The sequence below is a fragment of the Triticum urartu genome, chromosome 5A (assembly GCF_056163025.1).
Source record: "Triticum urartu cultivar PI428250 chromosome 5A, HENAU_Tu73, whole genome shotgun sequence".
Taxonomy (NCBI): Eukaryota; Viridiplantae; Streptophyta; class Magnoliopsida; order Poales; family Poaceae; genus Triticum; species Triticum urartu.
The window spans coordinates 658,502,968-658,527,039 of record NC_141877.1 but is presented as its reverse complement, the minus strand read 5'-3'; the positions used below and the strand labels follow the sequence as shown (position 1 = coordinate 658,527,039).

The following is a 24,072-nucleotide window of genomic DNA, read 5'->3' as shown; positions in this document are numbered from 1 at the left end:
TCCAAGCGCTTTCCATTGCGTAGTACTTCTGTACTATAGTTGCCAAGTCCACGAAGTGTAATACGCGATGGCGGTTGATGGCGTTGAGTATTCCTTCGTTCGTGCAATTATTGCAGAATACTGAAATCGCGTCCTCGTCGCGGCAATGTTTAATCTCGTCTTTGACAAGTAGGAACCTGGCCCAAAAGTGACGGACTGTTTCCTGAGACTGCTATCATATGCACGTGAGGTCGCATATATCCAGATGATCAGAATTTCTTGTTGAATATTGCATGTGGTGGGTGGGTCGCTTTAAATCCGAACCCTGGCCCAATTTGGAGTCCGGAGTTTGAGAAGCTTCTGAGCTTGTTAGTTCGGGTTCTGGGATGTCCAATGATTTTCCGAGCCCCACACCCGATTCCGGATTCAGAGGGCTTGGAGTGTCGTTCCGCAGACAGGTATCCGGCTCTTCGAGCTCAGAAATCCAAACATAGTTCGTCTTCAGCATAGGGGAAGAATTATTGTTTTCCTCTTCTACGACTATCTGATGGGTGATCGGCGGAGATTTGATTTCTCTCTGATCGGGTTGAAACCCAATTTGATCATAGTCAGTAGCGACCCCCACGGCGGCGATGCGATCTAGGAGTTTGTTTAAATACGACCACTCCGCCAGATTCATCCGTCTGGAGTATTCGAAGTCAACACGGAGGCGATTTTTGATGACCCGAGAAGTCATCGTTGGCTTAACGGCTGAACGGGCGGTCATGGTAAAGCCGCCCAGCCGAGGGGTTTGGCCTGAGGCTAGAGCTCCTCCGGAGGTGATACTGTCTTTGGTAACAAGGCGAGCCATCAACCCTAACTTTGATGTCACAGTGGAACTCAATGAAAGCACCAATGTCGGTGTCAAAACCGGCGGATCTCATGTGGGGGGTCCCGAACTATGCATCTAAGGTCGATGGTAACAGGAGGCAGGGGACACGATATTTTACCCAGGTTCGGGCACTCTTGATTGAGGTAATACCCTACGTCCCGCTTCATTGATCTTGATGAGTATGAGGATTAAAAGAGTTGATCTACCACGGGATCATTGTGTCTAAACCCTAGAAGTCTAGCCTGTATGATTTTCATCGCCTCTATGGACTAAACCCTCTGGTTTATATAGACACTGGAGGGGCCTAGGGCTATACAAAGTTGGTTACAGAGAAAGGAAATAATACATCCGGACGCCTAGCTTGCCTCCCACGCAAAGGAGAGTCCCATCCGGACACAGGATGAAGTCTACTATCTTGTATCTTCATGGCCCAATAGTTTGGCCCATGTCACACAGGCCGGACGCCCGAGGACCCCTTAATCCAGGACTCCCTCAGAGGTCTTGGTCTCCATGGGAGTAGGGATAAGTGGATGAGAAAAACTCTATCTCTATCTTGAGCTATCACAATGCTAACCCTAAAACGTAGGTGGAGGAGGAGTATATATAGTCTAGGGGTGGATGGAGGTACATGGGCCTTGGCCCAAGTCATGCATGCACGCACGGTCTGGATGACCCTGGCATCAGAGGTCTGGATGATCCGGGCGGCCATTCGGATCGTCCGGATGTGTCATTGCAGCCGTCGTGGGTCCGGATGTCCAGGTCGGCGTCAGAACGTCCGTGTGGGTCCGGATGATCCGGGGTGTTGGTTTGGATGATCTGGCTTCACTCGGTGGAGTGTTGTGATCTTCGGACACGTTACCTGGATCGTCCGGGCCAGGGTCCGGGTCGTTCGGGCGGTGGTATGGATCATCCGTGCAAGCTCTGTCTTGCTCCTTTTCTTCTCCATCTTCGCGTTCTTCTCCCTCCATCATCCGGCCTTGCTCCTTAGCATCTCCATGGCTGGTTCCTTGGTACTTGAGTATACACACTATCTCTGTTTGATGTAGTAGCCAAGTCTCATGTGATTCAAGAGGGGGTTGCGAGAGAAGAGATGTCACCTCGGTCTCGAGAGCTCTTCCACGTGCTCATGTCATCGGTCCACTTAGCACTTGGGGAGACAAAGGTAGGTCCATGGGGATAATTATGGGATGCTCCGCATCATCCTCCTTGCCATTATACTGTCAATGGACATGAGTACAACATGGACTACTATCTACTTGATGGTATCTATACTCCATGGGCTACCTTTGTCACCACCATCTCCAACCCAGTTGGCCAGAAAAAGGCTCACTTTGCCCAAAGACAAGAAGTGGCTAGAAAGGATGTCGAGAGGGCATTTGGAATTTTGCAGGCCCGTTTTGATGTTGTTCGTGGAACTACTAAACAATGGGATCCGGGGACCTTGTGGGAGGTGATGACATGTTGTGTGATCATGCACAACATGATTGTCGAGGATGATTGTGACCATGCTGCCGCATCTCTACAATTTGAGAACGTGGGTGATCCTATCCAACTTCCAGACCAGAATTCGGCCACATTTGAAGAGCTTATTTAGATGCATAAGCAAATTCTGCATCGACCAACTCACGAGTAGGCAAAGGAAGATCCGATTGAGCATTAGTGGGTGGTAAAAGGGAAAAGAAATGTTGGGATGTAATATTTGAACTTTTTAAATTTAAACTACTGCTGCATGCGGCTATTTGAATGTCTATACACTTTGTATGTGGCTATTTGATCGTGCAAATTTAAAAAGATGAGGAAGGCTGGATGTATGCGCCTATGGTTGGATGGTGACCTTCTGCATCCGTGTCCGCGGACTGGTCCCCCGGTCCATGGACGGATGCGGGAGGAAATTTGCGGGTTGCCATTGGAGATGCCCTAACGCTATTAGCGAGTATAGTACTATAGTAGGTACAATCCTACATTAAAGGCTAAAGCCGGCTTGGACATTGTCCCACAAGAATCTAAGATAAGGGAGACAGAAACACAAACCCCACCCCCACCCCCCGGTTCTCACGCCGCCTCCTATCCAGGGACTCGAGGGCTAACCCTACCACTGCCACCACACTCCATCCCTCCCTCTCTCTACCTCCACCACCGTGAGAGGTACTTGCCGATGCGTGCGCGTGACACCATGAAGGTGGTGGTCGTCGGCATTGTAGCGACCCGCGCGATCTGTTGGCGCATCCTGAAGAAGCTCTACTCCTGATACCGATCTGCTCTAGCCCCTCGCGGTTGTGGCCGTCATCCCATGGGTGCTAGCAGGGGCGAATCTACGTGCAAGGCAGTGGGGGCGAATGCCCCCACATGTTTTTTCAGCCCACCTATACTAGGGCCAGGATATGCAGCATTGCCCCCACTTGGCCCAAGGCATTTGCCCCCACTTGGCCCAAGGTATTTGCCCCCACTCCTTTTATTTTTCCGGTTGTATGTTTAAAGCCCGTGTGTGAGAAACAGATATGTTAGTAGCCCACCAGCGAGCAGCCCATCTGTTGAGTATACAAGCAGGCCTCGTGCATACAATCAGGTGGTTCTGGCTAGAAACGAATTAAGTTTAGGTCGAGTTTAAGATGCGTCCGTCGCCTGATCTGCTGCTCGTGTGACTGCCGCCATGTCCTGAAGCCGTCGCGCTGCCGCCTACTGCCCTACGCTGCACATACAAGACGCCCCTCCAGCGATCAGCTGGCCGGCCGGCCGACTTGCCATCCCCATGGAAGAAATTGTACTGATCTATCATTCAATCAAGGTATAAGCCCTAGGTTTAGACGTTTAGTTCTCTCTTTTTCTAATTTCCACATAATTATGCTATTATGATTTCCGTGTTTTTACGCAAAAAAATGATTTCCATGTACAAAGGTAGCATTTGTATCAAATATCCATGTGTATAAATTTGACTTTTAAATTGGCAATTAGATTGATTGAATCTAGATTCACGTCATAATTTTGTATAAATTTCACTTTTAAATCTGGTTGGCTTTATAAATGATCGAGCCATTAGCTCGTATCCGTGTTTCTGGAAGAAAAAAATTATATATATCTTTGCCCCCTCTTGTTTTTCGTCCTGGCTCCGCCCCTGGGTGCTAGCGGGCAGATTAGGTGAATGGGCATGATTCTGGGGAAAACCCTTGCCCCGCACAGCGGCCACACCAAAGGTGATGCCTTCTGGCGCCTTTCTTCTTCCTTGAGGGTGTGGTGTGGATTCTCTCTCTCCCACCCACCCTTTAGCACATGTGAAAACTTCGTCTCCCTTGTTGGGCAACGATGGCACATGGTGTCGTGCTCCTTCCCAAAGGCGTCATTCGGGGATTCCCCTTGTGGTGGTGGAGCTGCTGGTGATTCGATAGAAGGGTGAGGTGGTCTGGTCTTCTGGGCACCGGCATGTGCGGTTCCTGGTGCGAAGGGTCCCTTCCGCTGATGTTGAATGCTCGTGGATGGGTGCGAGGGGATCAGGGTCCCCTCTCCGGCACCCATGGTACGTTGTTTAGTGGGAACCTTGGGCATAGGCGATTACAACCCTTGACCATCACATGGCGTTGCTCCCTTTTCGACATTCGTCGTGGTTCTACACCTTCGATCGACAACTCTCGGTCAACATTTGGTCTTCCTACTGTCGACGACGGTGTTCTTGTGGTCAGTGACCCTGGCCAGTGAGCCTACTTCTATTGTTCCCCTTTGGTACATTGGGTGCCTCAGACTGGGTTCTAGTGGGAACCTCTCCATCAGTCGTCGTTGCGGCACCCAACAAGCTTGAGTGAAAGGGTTGTGGCCCTTTGCGGCCGCGGAGACAAACCTAGTGTTGCTCATGCCCTTTGGATGTAGTCAGCGACGTGACACATGCCTGATGTTGCCCTCATCCAGAGTCCAGGTAGGTTAGCTGGTTTTGATGTAGCGATGGTTGACGAAAATGGTGTTTCGTGTTTGGTGTTGCCTTTGAGTCATCACTCTTAGCACCTTGTATCTTTTTTAACTTAAAACACAAACCTTTATTCATTTTCAATAACAATTACGTGTTTATGAGGAGGGGTACAATTTCACTCAAAGGCTCCTCAAACCAATCAAAAGTTGAAGAAAATTTAGCTAACTTAGCAAGTTCATGATCAACTTTATTTGCTTCCCTATTACAGTGCTTGAATCTAGTAATGGGAAAATCACAAGCCAAAAAGTAACGATCGTCAAACACTTTCGCCGTTGTACTCGCCGTCCGTCCTTCGTTGTTCATGGCTTCAATGACCTCCAGGTTATCTGAGTTTATAACAATACGGTTGCAACCCGTCCTTTAAGCAATGGATAGACCATATCTGAGCGCCAAAGCTTGTGCCGTCAGGACATCCATGCACCCATCAATTCCCCAACTACCCCTGCAATGAATTATCCTTTACCATCCCTCAAAACAGCGCCAGCTGTGCCCCTAAGTAGGTCATGATCAAAAGAGGCATCGACATTTAGTTTTACAACCCCCCTTGGAGGTTGTATCCATCCACTTATTTTCATAGTAGCCTTCGGTGATATGGCCATAACATAATTTAACGTAATAGCATGAATCCCCATAGAAATATGGTTGGCATCTTGGGTTTTCTCTTTATGGACTAATTTTCGCCTCTCCAACCATAAATACCTTGATGTATTTGCAGTCATCTCACGAACATTCTGACTGCCCAAGATAGTCGGCTCATTTTCAGGTATAGAGAGTAAAAATTCGAGGACCGCCACATCAGCATAATCAACTTCATAAGCTCTTTTGACCTGATCCAGTCCCAGCACTCTCCACACCTCCTTTGCTTTTTGACATTGAATAACATGTGTTTTGTATCCTCCAACCCCAAGGGACAAGAAGGACAATTGGGGGAGCTTTTATGTGCCTATTCACCAAAGTAACTCTGCACGGAAGAGTGACGTACAACGTGCGCCATATGAAAAAAAAGTACCTTCACTCGACAAGTTAACTTCCAAATCTCACTCCAAATAGGATTAATAGTTAAATGTCCCATCTCATCAGCTCTTCTCATTTTTCTCCCGTGTTGATGTTCCCATTCCACAGCATAGGATGATCAGACCAAAAACACTCCATTTTTTGAATAGCTCAAAGCAACAAAATCTAACATATCGTGTTGGGAAAGTGGAATTGCAAGGACCCGTTGTGCGTCAACTGGCCACAACATTTGTGTAACTAGATTTTCATCCGAGTTATTAGTAACATGGTCAATTAAAATTAGATACCCTTGAGATCAAATTACTCCCTCTAGGTGTGATTACTTTTCTGTTTGCACAATTCGGGATCCAAGCATCTTCCCAAATATCAATATCGTGACCATTTCCAACACGCCATATATAACCATGATTTAGACAATTAATCCCCGCCATTATACTTTGCCAAGTAAAAGAGGATCCCTTCTTTAACTTCGTATTCAACAAATCATCGTCAAGGAAATACTTAGCTCTCTACACGGTAGCACATAAGGACTCTGGATTCTCAAGAATATGCCAACCTTGTTTTGCCAACATTTTCCACCAAGCCATCCAATGCATTCGCTTCTGATTGTCCTCAACTCCCCACCAAAAATGAGACATCGCATCAGTGTTGGGGATCGTAGAAGAAATTCAAAATTTTCCTACGTGTCACCAAGATCAATCTATGAAGAGACTAGCAACGAGAGAGAGGAGTGCATCTTCATACCCTTGAAGATCGCAATGCGGAAGCGTTACAAGAACGCGGTTGGTGGAGTCGTACACACAGCAATTTAGATCGCGGTCGATTCCGATCTAAGCGCCGAACAACGGCGCCTCCGTGTTCAACACACGTACAGCCCGGTGACGTCTCCCACGCCTTGATCCAGCAAGGAGAGAGGGAGAGGTTGGGGAAGACTCCGTCCAGCAGCAGCACAACTGCATGGTGATGGTGGAGGAGCGCGGTATTCCAGCAGGGCTTCGCCAAGCACTACGAGAGACGAGGAGGGAGAGGGGTAGGGCTGCACCAAGAGAGAGATCAAATCACATATGTTGGGCAGCCCCATACCTCAAGTATATATACGGGAGGGGAGGGGATGTGCCCCCTCTAGGGTTCCCTCCCCAAGGGGGGCGGCAGCCCTAGATCCCATCTAGGGTGGCGGCTAGAGGAGAGAGGGAGAGAGGGGGCGCCCTAGGGTGGGCCTTAAGACCCATCTGGACCTAGAGTTTGCCCCCTCCCACTCTCCCTGCGCCTTGGGCCTTGGTGGGGGGCGCACCAGCCTACCTGGGACTGGTCCCCTCCCACACTTGGCCCACGCAGCCTTCTGGGGCTGGTAGCCCCACCTGGTGGACCCCCGGGACCCTCCCGGTGATCCCGGTACATTACCGATAGCACCCGAAACTTTTCCGGTGACCAAAATGGGACTTCCCATATATAAATCTTTACCTCCGGACCATTCCGGAACTCCTCGTGATGTCCGGGATCTCATCCGGGACTCCGAACAACATTCGGTAACCACGTACATACTTTCCCTATAACCCTAGCGTCATCGAACCTTAAGTGTGTAGACCCTACGGGTTCGGGAACCATGTAGACATGACCGAGACAACTCTCCAGCCAACAACCAACAGTGGGATCTGGATACCCATGTTGCCTCCCACATGTTCCACGATGATCTCATCAGATGAACCACGATGTCAAGGATTCAATCAATCCCGTATACAATTCCCTTTGTCTATCGGTACGATATTTGCCCGAGATTCGATCGTCGGTATCCCGATACCTCGTTCAATCTCGTTACCGGCAAGTCTCTTTACTCGTTCCATAACACATCATCCCGTGATCAACTCCTTGGTCACATTGTGCACATTATGATGATGTCCTACCGAGTGGGCCCAGAGATACCTCCCTGTTACACGGAGTGACAAATCCCAGTCTCGATTCATGCCAACCCAACAGACACTTTCGGAGATACCCGCAGTGCACCTTTATAGCCACCCAGTTACGTTGTGATGTTTGGTGCACCCAAAGCATTCCTACGGTATCCGGGAGTTGCACAATCTCATGGTCTAAGGAAATGATACTTGACATTAGAAAAGCTTTAGCATACGAACTACACGATCTTGTGCTAGGCTTAGGATTGGGTCTTGTCCATCACATCATTCTCCTAATGATGTGATCCCGTCATCAACGACATCCAATGTCCATGGTTAGGAAATCGTAACCATCTATTGATCAATGAGCTAGTCAACTAGAGGCTTACTAGGGACATGGTGTTGCCTATGTATCCACACATGTATCTGAGTTTCCTATCAATACAATTCTAGCATGGATACTAAACAATTATCATGAACAAGGAAATATAATAATAACTAATTTATTATTGCCTCTAGGGCATATTTCCAATAGTCTCCCACTTGCACTAGAGTCAATAATCTAGTTCACATCACTATGTGATTGTAGAGAATCCAACACCCATGGGGTGTGTTCATATCTTGCTTGTGAGAGAGGTTTATCAGTCAATGGGTCTGAACCTTTCAGATCCATGTGTGCTTTACAAATCTCTATGTCATATTGTATATGCAGCTACCACGCGCTACTTGGGGCTATTCCAAATAACTACTCTACTATACGAATCTGATTTACTCCTCAGAGTCATCCGGATTAGTGTCAAAGTTTGCATCGACGTAACCCTTTACGACGAACTCTTTTACCGCCTCCATTATCGAGAAAATTCCTTAGTCCACTAGTTACTAAGGATAACCTTGACCGTTGTCCTGTGATCCATTCCTAGATCACACTTGTACCCCTTGACTGACTCATGGCTTGGCACACTTCAGGTGCGGTACACAACATAGCATACTTTAGAGCCTACGTCTAAAGCATAGGGGACGACCTTTGTCCTTTCTCTCTATTCTGCCGTGGTTAGGTCTTGAGTTTTACTCAATACTCATACCTTATAACACAGCCAAGAACTCCTTCTTTGCCGATCTATTTTGAACTCCTTCAAAATTTTGTCATGGTATGTGTTCGTTTGAAAGTACTATTAAGCTATTTTGATCTATCCTTATAGATCTTGATGCTCAATGTTCAAGTAGCTTAATCCAGGTTTTCCATTAAAAACCACTTTTCAAATAACCCTGTATGCTTTCCAGAAATTCTACATCATTTCTGATCAACAATATGTTAACAACATATACTCATCAAAAATTCTATAGTGCTCCCACTCACTTCTTTGGAAATACAAGTTTCTCATAAACTTTGTATAAACCCAAAATCTTTGATCATCTCATCAAAGCGTACATTCCAATTTCGAGATGCTTACTCCAGTCCTTAGAAGGATTGCTGGAGCTTTGCATATTTGTTAGAATCTTTCAGGATTGAGAAAACCTTCTGGTTGTATCACATACAACCTTTCCTCAAGAAAAACGTCGAGGAAACAGTGTTTTGACATCCTATCTGCAAGATTTCATAAATAATGCAGTAACTGCTAACATAATTCTAACAGACTCTTAGCATCGCTACGAGTGAGAAAGTCTCATCATAGTCAACTCCTTGAACTTGTCGGGAAACATCTTAACGACAAGTCGAGCTTTCTTAATGGTGACATTTATCATCATTGTCTGTCTTCCTTTTAAAATCCATCTGCACCCAACAGCCTTACGACCATAAAGTAGTTCTTTTCAAAGTCTATACTTTGTTTTATACATGGATCCTCTCTCGGATTTTATGGCCTCGAGCCATTCGTCGGAATCCGGGCCCACCATTGCTTCTTCATAGCTCGTAGGTTCATTGTTGTCTAGCAACATGACTTCCAAGACAGGATTACATACCACTCTGATGTAGTACACATCCTTGTCGACCTATGAGGTTTGGTAGTGACTTGATCCGAAGTTTCATGATCACTATCATAAGCTTCCACTTCAATTGGTGTAGGTGCCACAGGAACAACTTTCTGTGCTCTACTACACACTAGTTGAAGTGACGATTCAATAACCTCATCAAGTCTCCACCATCCTCCCACTCAATTCTTTCGAGAGAAACTTTTCCTCGAGAAAGGACCCGTTTCTAGAAACAATCAATTTTGCTTCCGGATCTGAAATAGGAGGTATACCCAACTGTTTTGGGTATTCTATGAAGATGTATTCATCCGCTTTGGATTAGAGCTTATCAGCCAGAAACCTTTTCACATAAGCATCACAGCCCCAAACTTTTAAGAAACGACAGCTCAGGTTTCTCTAAACCATAGTTCATATGGTGTCGTCTCAACAGAATTGTGTGGTGCCCTATTTAAAGTGAATGCGGTTGTATCTAATGCCTAACCCATAAACGATAGTGGTAATTCGATAAGAGACATCATGGTATGCTCCATATCCAATAGGGTGCAGTTATGATGTTCGGACACACCATCACACTATGGTGTTCCAGGCGGTATTAGTTGTGAAACAATTTCCACATTGTCTTAATTGTGTGCCAAACTCGTAACTCAGATATTCATCTCTATGATCATATCATAGACATTTTATCATCTTGTCACGACGATCTTCAACTTCACTCTGAAATTACTTGAACCTTTCAATAATTCAGACTTGTGTTTCATCAATTAAATATACTCGGCATCTACTCGGCATCTGCTCATTGGACTGCACACATCAAAATGTATTACTTCCAACAAGTTGCTTTCTTGTTCCATCTTACTGAAAACAAGGTCTTTCAGTCATCTTGCCCATGTGGTATGATTTGCATGTCTCAAGTGATTCAAAATCAAGTGATTCCAAACGATCCATCTGTATGGAGTTTCTTCATGCATATCTACCAATAGACATGGTTCGCATGTCTCAATCTTTTCAAAAACGAGTGAGTCCAAAGATCCATCAACGTGGATCTTCTTCATGCGTTTTACACCAACATGACTTAAATGGCAGTGCCACAAGTACGTGGTACTATCATTACTATCTTATATCTTTTGGCATGAACATGTGTATCACTACAATCGAGATTCAATAAACCATTCATTTTAGGTGCAAGACCATTGAAGGTATTATTCAAATAAACAGAGTAACCATTATTCTCCTTAAATGAATAACCGTGTGGCGATAAACATAATCCAATCATGTCTATGCTCCACGCAAACACCAAATAACAATTATTTCGGTTTAACACCAATCCCGATGGTGGAGGGAGCGTGCGATGTTTGATCACATCAACCTTGGAAACACTTCCAACATATCGTCATCTCACCTTTAGCTAGTCTCTTTAGCCTTTTATTTCGAGTTACTAACACTTAGCAACCGAACCGGTATTTATTACCCTGGTGCTACTAGGAGTGCTAGTAAAGTACACAATAATATAATGTATATTCAAAATACTTCTGTCGACCTTGCCAGCCTTCTCATCTACCAAGTATCTAGGGTAGTTCTGCTTTAGTGACCGTTCCCCTCATTATAGAAGCACTTAGTTTCGGGTTTGGTTCAACCTTGGGTTTCTTCACTAGAGCAGCAACTGATTTGCCATCTCATGAAGTATCCCTTCTTTCCCTTGCCCTTCTTGAAACTAGTGGTTTTACTAACCATCAACAATTGATGCTCCTACTTGATTTCTACTTTCACGGTGTCAAACATCGCGAGTTGTTCAAGGATCATCATGTCTATCCCTGATATGTTATAGTTCATCACGAAGCTCCAATAGCTTGGTGGCAGTGACTATGGAGAATCATCACTATCTCATCTGGAAGATTAACTCCCACTTGATTCAAGCGATTGCAGTACTCAGACAATCTGAGCACATGCTCAACGATTGAGTTTTTTCCCTTAGTTTGCAGGCTTAAGAAACTTGTCAGAGGTCTCATACCTCTTGACGTGGGCACTAGTCTGAAATTCCAATTTCAGTCTTTGGAACATCTCATATGTTCTGCGACGTTTCAAAAACCGTCTTTGGTGCCACAATTCTAAACTGTTAGCATTACGCACTGAACTATCATGTAGTCATCAAAACGTGTATGTCAGATGTTTCCCAACATCTATAGACGACACTCAAGGATCAGCACACTGAGCGGTGCATTAAGGACATAATCCTTCTGTGCAGCAATGAGGACAATCCTCAGTTTACGGACCCAGTCCGCATAGTTGCTACTATCAACTCTCAACTAAATTTTCTCTAGGAACATATCTAAAACAGTAGAACTATAGCGCAAGCTATGACATAAGTTGCAAAGACCTTTTGACTATGTTCATGATAATTAAGTTCATCTAATCAAATTATTTAATGAACTCCCACTTAGATAGACATCCCTCTAGTCATCTAAGTGATACATGATCCGAGTCAACTAGGCCGTGTCCGATCATCACGTGAGACGAACTAGTCATCATCGGTGAACATCTTCATGTTGATCGTATCTTCTATACGACTCATGTTTGACCTTTCGGTCTTTCGTGTTCCGAGGCCATGTCTATACATGCTAGGCTCGTCAAGTCAACCTAAGTGTATTGCATGTGTAAATCTGGCTTACACCCGTTGTATGCGAACGTTAGAACCTATCACACCCGATCATCACGTGGTGCTTCGGAACAATGGACCTTAGCAACGGTGCACAGTTAGGGGGAACACTTTCTTGAAATTATGGCGAGGGATCATCTTATTTATGCTATCGTCGTTCTAAGCAAATAAGATGTAAATCATGATAAACATCACATGCAATCAAATAGTGACATGATATGGCCAATATCATTTTGCTCCTTTTGATCTCCATCTTCGGGGCGCCATGATCATCATTGTCACCGGCATGACACCATGACCTCCATCATCATGATCTCCATCATCGTGTCTTCATGAAGTTGTCTCACCAACTATTACTTCTACTACTATGGCTAACGGTTAGCAATAAAGTAAAGTAATTACATGACGTTTATGTTGACACGCAGGTCATAAATAAATTAAGACAACTCCTATGGCTCCTGCCGGTTGTCATACTCATCGACATGCAAGTCGTGATTCCTATTACAAGAACATGATCAATTTCATACATCACATATATCATTCATCACATCCTTTTGGCCATATCACATCACACGGCATATGCTGCAAAAACAAGTTAGACGTCCTCTAATTGTTGTTGCAAGTTTTTACGTGGTTGTTATAGGTTTCTAGCAAGAACGTTTCTTACCTACGCCAAAACCACAACATGATATGCCAATTTCTATTTACCCTTCATAAGGACCCTTTTCATCGAATCCGATCCGACTAAAGTGGGAGAGACAGACACCCGCTAGCCACCTTATGCAACTAGTGCATGTCAGTCGGTGGAACCAGTCTCACGTAAGCGTACGTGTAAGGTCGGTCCGGGCCGCTTCATCCCACGATGCCACCGAATCAAGATAAGACTAGTAACGGAAAGTAAATTGACAAAATCAACGCCCACAACAATTTGTGTTCTACTCGTGCATAGAAACTACGCATAGACCTAGCTCATGATGCCACTGTTGGGGATCGTAGCAGAAATTCAAAATTTTCCTACGTGTCACCAAGATCAATCTATGGAGAGACTAGCAACGAGAGAGAGGAGTGCATCTTCATACCCTTGAAGATCGCAATGCGGAAGCGTTACAAGAACGCGGTTGGTGGAGTCGTACACGCAGCGATTCAGATCGCGGTCGATTCCGATCTAAGCGCCGAACAACGGCGCCTCCGCGTTCAACACACGTACAACCCGGTGATGTCTCCCATGCCTTGATCCAGCAAGGAGAGAGGGAGAGGTTGGGGAAGACTCCCTCCAGCAGCAGCACAACGGCATGGTGATGGTTGAGGAGCGCGGTATTCCAGCAGGGCTTCGCCAAGCACTACGAGAGACGAGGAGGGAGAGGGGTAGGGCTGCACCAAGAGAGACATCAAATCACATATGTTGGGCAGCCCCATACCTCAAGTATATATAGGGGAGGGGAGGGGATGCGCTCCCTCTAGGGTACCCTCCCCAAGGGGGGGCGACAGCCCTAGATCCCATCTAGGGTGGCGGCTAGAGGGGAGAGGGAGAGAGGGGGGCGCCCTAGGGTGGGCCTTAAGGCCCATCTGGACCTAGGGTTTAACCCCTCCCACTCTCCCTGCGCCTTGGGCCTTGGTGGGGGGTGCACCAGCCTACCTGGGACTGGTCCCCTCCCACACTTGGCCCACGCAGCCTTCTGGGGCTGGTGGCCCCACCTGGTGGACCCGGTACGTTACCGATAGCACCCGAAACTTTTTCGGTGACCAAAACGGGACTTCCCATATATAAATCTTTACCTCCGGACCATTCCGGAACTCCTTGTGACGTCCGGGATCTCATCCTGGACTCCGAACAACATTCGGTAACCACGTACATACTTTCCCTATAACCCTAGCGGCATCGAACCTTAAGTGTGTAGACCCTATGGGTTCGGGAACCATGTAGACATGACCGAGACAACTCTCCGGCCAATAACCAACAGCAGGATCTGGATACCCATGTTGGCTCCCACATGTTCCACGATGATCTCATCGGATGAACCACGATGTCAAGGATTCAATCAATCCCGTATACAATTCCCTTTGTCTATCGGTACGATACTTGCCCGAGATTCGATCGTCGGTATCCCGATACCTCGTTCAATCTCGTTACCGGCAAGTCTCTTTACTCGTTCCGTAACACATCATCCCGTGATCAACTCCTTGGTCACATTGTGCACATTATGATGATGTCATACCGATTGGGCCCAGAGATACCTCTCCATTACACAGAGTGACAAATCCCAGTCTCAATTCGTGCCAACCCAACAGACACTTTCAGAGATACCCGCAGTGCACCTTTATAGCCACCCAGTTACGTTGTGGCGTTTGGTGCATCCAAAGCATTCCTACGGTATCCGGGAGTTGCACAATCTCATGGTCTAAGGAAATGATACTTGACATTAGAAAAGCTTTAGCATACGAACTACACGATCTTGTGCTAGGCTTAGGATTGGGTCTTGTCCATCACATCATTCTCCTAATGATGTGATCCCGTCATCAACGACATCCAATGTCCATGGTCAGGAAACCGTAACCATCTATTGATCAACGAGCTAGTCAACTAGAGGCTTACTAGGGACATGGTGTTGTCTATGTATCCACACATGTATCTGAGTTTCCTATCAATACAATTCTAGCATGGATAATAAACGATTATCATGAACAAGGAAATATAATAATAACTAATTTATTATTGCCTCTAGGGCATATTTCCAACAATCAGTGTTTCCCTTGCAAGTTTTTTTAGGGATTTTAAAGAGGGACATCACATATGTGGCCAGGTGGGGATTGCTTGTACAACAGATTTCTGGAGGATCACCTTTTCTCCCGCGGATAGAAGTTTCTCTTCCCATCCACTTATCTTCATGATGATACGGTCAATCAAGTACTGGAAACAGTCAGACTTGTCTATACCCACATTAACTGGTAGGCCCAAGTATATATCATTTAGAGTTTCAGACATAATATTGAGAGTGGTACAAATTTGTTCTCTGATATCCACTCTCATGTTGGGGCTAAAAAATATGTCTGATTTCTCAACACTCGCCATTTGCCTAGAGGCGGTATAATACGAATCCAGAATGGCTTTCAAAGCCTCAGCATTGTGTATGTTAGCTTTCATCAGGATCAATGAGTCATCCGCAAATATAAGATTCGTAATAAATGGATCCTCCCTACATACCTTCACACCTTCAATTTTCCTAGTCTCCTCTGCATGTGACAACAGAGCGGTCAGGCCCTCAGTACATAACAACAATAAATAAGGAGATAACGGGTCTCCTTGTCGTAATCCTCTGGAGGGCTGAAAGCTTGCAGATTCTTTCGTATTGAACCTAACCCGATATTCTACAGTGGAAACACATTGTATAATAAAATTGACCCAACTCTCTTGAAAGCCCAATTTCAACATAATCTCCTTCAGAAAAACCCACTCAACCTGGTCATACGCTTTGTGCATGTCAAGTTTGATAGCACACAATCCTTCCTTTCCTTCCCTCCTATTTTATATTTTGTGAAAACATTCATAGGCCACTATATTATCAGAAATTAATCTTCCAGACACAAAAGCACTCTGAGCCGGGCTGATAATTTCTAGGAGAAACACCTTCAAACGAGCGGCCACCATTTTTGATATAATCTTGTACACAATATTACAAAGGCTAATTGGTCTGAATTGGGTTTTTTTTTGGTGAATTGACCTTTGGGATCATCGCTGTCGCAATATCATTCCATCCATCAGGAATAGTACAAGTATTCACCGCTTGCAAAACTTCTTGAACAAGATCATCCTCAAGCATAGGCCAAAATCTTTTAGAAAAAATAGCATGGGGACCGTCAGGGCCTGGGGCTTTTAAATCTCCAATATCAAAAGGAGCTCTACGAACGTCATTAGTCGTATAGGGCGCAAGGAGGGCATTATTCATCTCATCTGGCACTCTTCTCATAACAAGAGATAAAACTTCCATATTCGGTTGCCCCATTTCAGAGGTAAAAAGGTTTGAGAAATAGCCCTTGATATGGTCCTTTAACTCCGTTCCTTGCCGCCAAACACCAGTGTCATCAAGAAGCTTTTTCATGTTATTATTTTTCTTTCTCGCCGTTGCGGCATTATGAAAAAGAAAATACATTATGATCCACATGCATAAATGTTAGCTCTTTCTCTTTGTAACCAAAAAAAATCTCCTCTTGATCTAACAAATGCTCAATCAGGGCTAGAACTTCCTTTTGGCAATAGTGAGACTCCACATTCATAGGTCCCGCCTCAATTTCTCCAACTCGTTTTTTATTTTATTAATTCTTTGCTTTGATCCTTTTAGAATCTCTCGGTCCCAAGTGTGTAGGTTAGCCTGCACCGCCCGTGTACGAGCAGCGAGAGACGGGCCAACACCCGGTAATTTAGCATTTTCCCATGTTGTGTGTATAATTTCTTCAACAGTCTCTTCTTTGAGCCATCTAGCCTCAAATTGCTTCACACGGCCTTTTGCGCAATTAAAAATATTCTCATCAAAATATTCTGTGTCAAGGATTAAGGGACGGTGATCTGAATGCACATGTTCCTCATTGATAATGGCCGCTTTTGGGAATTTATTTGACCATTCCACATTACATACAACCCTATCAAGTCCTTCCCTAACCTCCCCTATCCTCCATGTGAAGCAGTCGCCAATATTTCCCAAATCTTGTAAACCACATTCTCCCAAACAATTCCGAAACTCTTGCATCATTGCATTTGGTCTTGGGTTACCTCCATCCTTTTCATGAGGGTACAAAATTTTGTTGGAATCTCCAATAACAACCCAAGGGTAAGAAGCACGAGAATGTAAAGTGCGAAGATCTGTCCAAGATGTCTTTCATTCTGTCTGTTCATTCCTGAAAAAGAATATAGAGAGAGATCTGAAGAAAGAAATGAGATGTGCTGCTTCGACCAATCTCCTGCCAATGTGCAAGTGCAATGGAACAGTCAGATGATGCCACTGGTCCCATGGACCAACCAGAGTATGCTCTGTTTTTGTCTGAAGAAGAGAAACGCTCTGTTTTTCCGTTCTGAAGAGAGAATTGAAATGCTCTGCTTTCGATCGATAGATCTCTTGCCAGTGTGCAATGGAACAGTCATCAGATATTGCTACATTTCACGGGTTAATAATAAATTCCATTATTTGCACTATACACCCACCGCCATGGCAAACGTCGCAGCCGAGCTTGCTGCGCCGTCGCAATGGCGGCGGCGCTCGACGAAGTACGCACGCGCCTAATTAATCGACCGCGCCACCCTATACAACGCAATGCTCTTACCCTCTGTCACGCACGCCTACGAGCAACGCCGAGAGCCGAACCCCTCCCTACCGACCCAACGCCTACGCGACCACCTTGGCCGGCGGCACCACGATGGGGCTCCGCACCACGTGCTCCGGGGAGACCCACTTGAGGTTCCCCTCGGCGCCGGCGACGGCCGGCTGCTTCCCGGCCCACCGCACCGTCACCGTGAAGCTCTGCCTCTCGTTCACCTTGGAGAAGCGCAGCATCGGCGGGCGCACCGTGACCGACACCTCCTTGGGCATGTCCACCACGGCCGTGTACACCGAGCCGGCCTTGCCCACGTTCTTCACGGTGCGGCGGACGGTGATCGGCTGCGACAGCAGCTTCACCACCAGCGACGGGTAGTTGAGCTCCGCCTCCGTGATGGGCTTCAGCTTGGCGCAGTCCACGCGGCGGTGCACGATCTCCTTCACGCCGTCGTCGCCGTAGCCCAGCCCGCACAGGTACGGGATGTAGTCGTTGGGCGAGAGGTCGTAGACCAGGCCCGGGTCCACGGCGCGCGACGGGTTCACGTACCCGGCGCCCATGGTGAAGAAGCTCGCCCGGCGGTACTGCTCGTCCTTCACCGGCACGCCGGCGTGGTCCGCGGGGTCCGAGGACGTCATGAGCGCCGACTTGATGGCCGCCGGGGACCAGCTCGGGTGCAGGCTCTTGATGACGGCGGCGATGCCGCTCAGGTGCGGGGTGGACATGGACGTGCCGGACTCCATGAAAAAGGCCAGGCTCACGTCGTCGATGAACTCCGGATGCATCTCGCTCGGCGCCCACGCGGCGAGGATGTTCATCCCCGGCCCGCTGATGTCCGGCTTCAGGATGCCGGGGCTGGCCTTGCTCGGCCCGCGGGAGGAGAAGAAGGCCACCGTCGGGGCAGGGGAGATGCCCAGCACCGTCCCCTTGAACGTGATGCTCGCCGTGGGGCTGGGCGTCGACTTGAAGTAGGCGGTGATCTTCGAGCCGGCGGCGTTGCTGACGTGCGACGCCGGCAGCACGTGCGCGTTGGCGAAGGTGGTATACCCCTCCTCCGGCTTGTTCATGAGGATCATGCCGGCGCCGCTGTACGCCTTCACGGTCTGCCCCTGCTCGACGTGCTCCTTGAAGCCCCGGCTCTCGCAGAGCACCACCTTGCCGCTCACCGAGTCGGGGAGGGAGCTGCAGCCGCGGGCGTCCGGGTCGCCGCTGGCGCCGGGGAACACGAGCGGGAGCGGGCGCCCGGCGGAGTTGTTATGGGGCTGGAACAGGGACTCGCCGTCGAACTCCTGGCCGTTGCCGAGCTTCACCGTGGTGCGTATCGCCCGATCCGTGGTGCCGGCCGCGACAGTGAGCATCCAGGGCGCGCAGTTGGAGACGCTCCCGGCGGCCGGCCCGGCATTGCCGGCGGCGGCGCTGACGAAGATGCCACGCTCAATGGCCTTGTACGTGGCGACGGCGACGAGGTCGTAGTTGAACTGCGCGCCGTCGGAGACGTCGATGGACATGGAGATCACGTCCACCCCATCCTTGACGGCGGCGTCAAGCCCGGCGATGACGTCCATGATGGAGCAGCGGCTGCGCGAGCACACCTTGTAAATGGCCAGGTGCGCGTGCGGCGCCATGCCGGACGCCGTGCCGTGCGCATTGCCACGGACATCGGCGTTCTCCACGAAATTTCCCGCGGCTGTGCTGGCCGTGTGGGTGCCGTGGCCGGCGTCGTCGACGGGCGGGGCCGTGTCGTTGACGGCGGCGCTGCCGAACGCGCGCGCGCCGATGACCTTGTTGTTGCAACCCCCCGCGCCGGCAATGGCCTTGAACTCGCACGCGCCCTTCCACTTCTTGGGCGGCGGCGGCATCCCGGCGTCCCCAAAGGACGGGTGACTGGGCAGGATGCCGGTGTCGACGAGCCCAATCACCACGCCGCGGCCAAACCCAGAGCGGCTCCAGAAGCCGTCCTTGCCGGTCTGCAGGCCGAGAAACCCCGGCGAGTGGGTGGTGGCCAGCGGGAGGAACACCTCGGGGTAGAGCCTGATGCAGCCCGCCCGGCCCCGCAGCGCCTCGGCCTCGGCGTCGCTGAGCCGCGCGGCGAACCCGGTGAGCACGTGGCTGTAGGAGTAGATGATCCTGGGCCCGGCGTCCGCCCCGCCGTCGCCGGCAGAGCTGGGCGCGGCCTCCGGCAGGAAGGAACGGTGCCAGTCCTCGACCGGGAGAGCGGCGCTCCCCTCGTCGTCCCTGGGCTCGAGATGCACCACGTAGTTCTTCCGCTGCTCCTGCCCGTGGCACGCGCCGAGCAGCTGCGCCAGGAGGAGGAGGACGGGCACGGCCACGAGGCTCCTCATGGCACGCACGCGAGGGAGCCGGACGGACGGCGTGCCGAGGTACCGTCGGAGGTGGAGGTGATTTTGATTTGGGTGGGCGGCAGCTGGGGGATGGAGAGTGAAGTGGAGTGGGCGTGGCCGTGTCGTGGCGAGAGCGGGGGGGGCTGCCGGGGTTTATGTAGGCGCGGCACTTGGCAGTGGGTGTGGGCCGTGCGTCAGTGATGGGCGGCATCGGACGGACGGGCGCTGGCGGTGAGCTGGAGGGCACAGTCGGAGGGAGGCTCGGCCTGATTTTGAATTTGCGCCGCCGCTGATTTTGAATCCCCGCGGCCGGGCTTCACTGGCGTCACGCCGCCCGCGCGGACGCTCCGGCGGTGTACGAGAGTTTGCTTGGGCCGGCGGTGAGGTCATGGGTTTTTGTTTGGCCACGCGCGGGGTTCATTCATTTTGCGTGTCTGACGATGGAGCCTGCCTGGGGCGACACTTGACGCAACTGCGGTAGTTAAGGCACCGGAGCGCAGGAGGAGTAACTTTGGTGCCCAGACTTGGCGCACGCTACGGAACCGACTGACGTGCGCCCGACGGATGCATTCATGGTGTTTATTTACTCCTGCTGCCGTAGGCGCCATGCGCTAGGCACGGTAAATCCAACTCGAAACAGTAATAAAAGAGCCGCTGAGCCCACGAGCCTGGTAGTAGTACGTCCAGCGTTGCTCGAGCAGTGCAGGAGATTCAGTTTTTGTAGCTGCAGACAAGCTTCCCTAGGAGTACTACTTTCCGCGTGGCTTCTTGCCCAAGAATTTGTAACACGAGGTTGCGATCACAGCGTTTGGCCGGATGTATATGGTTAACGGAACGCTGTGCTTCCAGCTCAAAAGGAAAAAAAAATGCCATTCGAACGGGAGCGCATAGCTGGATGCATGCCGGAGGCCAAGCGATGAGCCTAACATCACAAAGATTTCCTGTTTCTTACTAGCATCAGCAGTCGTGGCACACACACTCTGAGCGTCGCCACGTCGATCGTGCCATCAGCTGGACGCCGGAGGGCAAGCGCTGCAGAGGCATCACCTCGTTTCGTGGCATCATCAGCAGCACACGTGGCATGCTCTGTGGTCTTTAGCGCTAAGCATCGCCACGTCGGTCGATCGTGCCCACAGCTGGACGCCGGGCCGGACGGTAGCGGTCCGCGTCGTATTCCATTCCGTCCCAGGCAGCGCGTGCGGTCGTGAGGGGCCTCTGGTCGACCCGACTCAGACTCGACTTGATCGGTGGTCTCCCCGGCCGATGGCGATCGGTGCGGCGCGGGCCCCGGCTGTCGGGGACGGTTTCCGGCTAATGGTATGATATCCAGCGTGGGGGCCCTGATGCAGTATTTTAGAGTGGTGCTAGTGCCGGGTCAATCATTCTTTTCTTGTTTTTGACCTGGGGTCAATCATTCTTTGACTCGACTCCGCGGTGGGCCGCTTTGGAATTGGAACGACAGATGGCCCAAGTCTGAACGGGACGGAACCGGTCTCGGCCTCGACGAGACTAATCTCTCTCTCTCTCTCTGCTTGTCGCTTTTGCACCAGAAGATGGGGCATAGAAAAGAGTAAAGTCTGTTTTAAACCTTAAACTCGTAGAGCGGGTCGGAATCGGACCTCAACCTTTTAATCCCTGAAATCGATACCCTCACCTATCTGATCCCGGTCAAAATCAACCCTACACCGATCCTAGACCTGTTTGTCGCACTGGAAAACTGCAATCCCGGGCAGGATTACAGGTTCACTGCAAGCCATATCCATCTTCTTCCCCTCGGCTATCGCGCCGAGCTCGCCGAGCGATGCTGCAACAGCCAGCACTGCGATCCATGGCAAACTCCACGGCATGCTCCGACACCCGCCAAGATGCCGAAGCCGAGTCAGAGGCCGTGCTCTCGGGCGTACTCGCGCGTCCATTGGACGGCAGCTAGCTGAGTTCCGCCGGTACAGATCGATCAAGCTAGCCGGCGTGTAAGTCATTACGTACGTTAGCTAGCTCATGGAAAATCCATCCACATGTCCACCGGCTTCAAAGTCAGCTTACGTGAATACGCTAGAATACCAAAATCGTGCGAGTCAGCTTTGCACAATAGTGTTCGCCGCAGAGTACTCGGCGACGACTCGGCGTCTTGAGGCTGTGCGTAATTGCCCATGGTGGCATGCGCTGACACGGTCATCGTCCTACGGCGGAACCAGCTCCGAGCTTTGTTCCTCACAATCAAGATGCAGTTGGCGCACGTGCATGTACAAGTGCACAAGGTCCCTCGTGAGCTCTCCCCTGGTGAGATGGAACCGCACCCTCATCTTGTCGTGCTCCGCCGGCATGCCGCCGCCGGGAGCATGCCAGACACGCCTCAAGGAAGAACCCGAGCACCTTGGTCACCAGGTTCATGGCGCGCCGCAGCACGTAGTCGCCAACTGATGTGATTACCGAGGACTCGAGCACGAAGTCGAGCAGGCCCGTACAGCGATGTACGCGCTCGTCGTGCACCTCTCTGGTTAATTCGGCAACGTCGAGGCGCCATTGGCGGCCGGCAGTGGCGCAGTTGAGGAGGAAGTGGGTGAGGCAGAGGCTGGACCAGCGCTGATTTCAGATGCAGCGGAGGGGATTGAGGATGTATACGACATGTGGAGCATGGACGTCAGCGATACTAGACTTTGATCCTGGGCGGGATTGATATTTTCCTGATGCGCCAAACAAATTCAAGGTTGATATTAACTGGGATAAAAAAGGTGAGGGTGCCGATTTCAGGGATTTAGACGTCAGGGTTCAGTTCGGACAAGCTCTACGAGTTCAAGGTTTAAAATAGACTTTACCCCATAGAAAAACGGGTGCTCTCTACTACGTACGTACTCCCTTCGTTTCTTTTTAATCTGTATATATAAGATTTGGTCAAAATCCAAACTTTATCAATTTTGACTAAGCTTATAGAAAAACATATAAAGATTCATAATATGAAATCAATATTGTTAGATACATCATGAAACTAACTTTGATACCATATAACTTTAGTATTGCAAATGTTGATATTTTTACGACAAAGTTGATCAAACTTTATAAAATTTGACTTTGATCAAATCTTATATGAAGACTAAAAAAAACGGAGAAAGTACTCACATCATGGATGCTCATAAGCGAAGGAGTGAGAGAATATATATTTATCGGACGTCGAGTCCCGCTCTGCCTTGTTCGATTCTAGCAACTGTACTGTTGCGAATTATTCGACGGTGGGCCCGCTCCAACATGTCTACGTGGAGGAACAGAGTTCCAGACGTCCTCGCCGCGGCAGGACCGAAACAGCACGGGCCGAGAGAGCCCAAGTGGGGTTCTAGCTTCGGGCGAAGAACTCAAGTGGTCACCAGATACGTATGGTAGCATGTGGGTTAACCGAAGAAGAAACTTTTTTTTTGAAGCTAACCGAAGAAGAAACTGCTCACCACGTTTTATTTTTGGGCACAAGGCAGGGTTTCTTCGGTGCTCCAGCCACGCATGCATGGCAAACGAAATCTAGCAAGGCCGGCCAACAATGTCATCTGCGCTGGCAATCCAAATCTAACAAGGCCAACCAATCATGGAAACCTTTCGTCTGCTACGAACCACCGCTACCTCAAATGTGCATGAGCGTGAGCATGATGGATCTGCATGTTCTCTGCCCGTTAAACCGGAGCACGTACCTACCCAAACCGGTCGCTACCATTTTCTTCGTACGCGTCTATGGGAATGATTGTAATTTCTGTTTTCATGGAATAAAGCTCCCTCATTAATGGGCGTATATTTTCATGGAATAAAGCTCCCTGATTATCCGCCGAAAAAAGGAAGAAATAGAAAAGCATCATATTCCACAACGGCGGAGGACTAAGGGTGGACAACGAAGTGGAGTATCGCGAGATCGCCAGTCAAGACAGTGACTTTTTTTTCTTGTCGTCACAAGTCACTGGATTCGTTGGATCAACATGTTTGGAGGCCTCTCGATGAAGCACATTGAGCAATTCTGCGGCCTTTGGAAGAGGCTTGTCGCGGTTCACCTTCAGGACAATCTTGCCGCTGATATCACGTGGAACCTCACTACCGATGGAATTTATTCCTCGGCCTCGGCC

The 24,072-nt window shown here is 49.1% G+C and overlaps 1 pseudogene; it reads right to left on the bottom strand.

The window, feature by feature from the left end:
* Positions 1 to 17,467: 17,467 nt before the first annotated feature.
* LOC125511440 (subtilisin-like protease 4 pseudogene) lies at positions 17,468 to 20,309 on the bottom strand (annotated as a pseudogene).
* Positions 20,310 to 24,072: the final 3,763 nt, after the last annotated feature.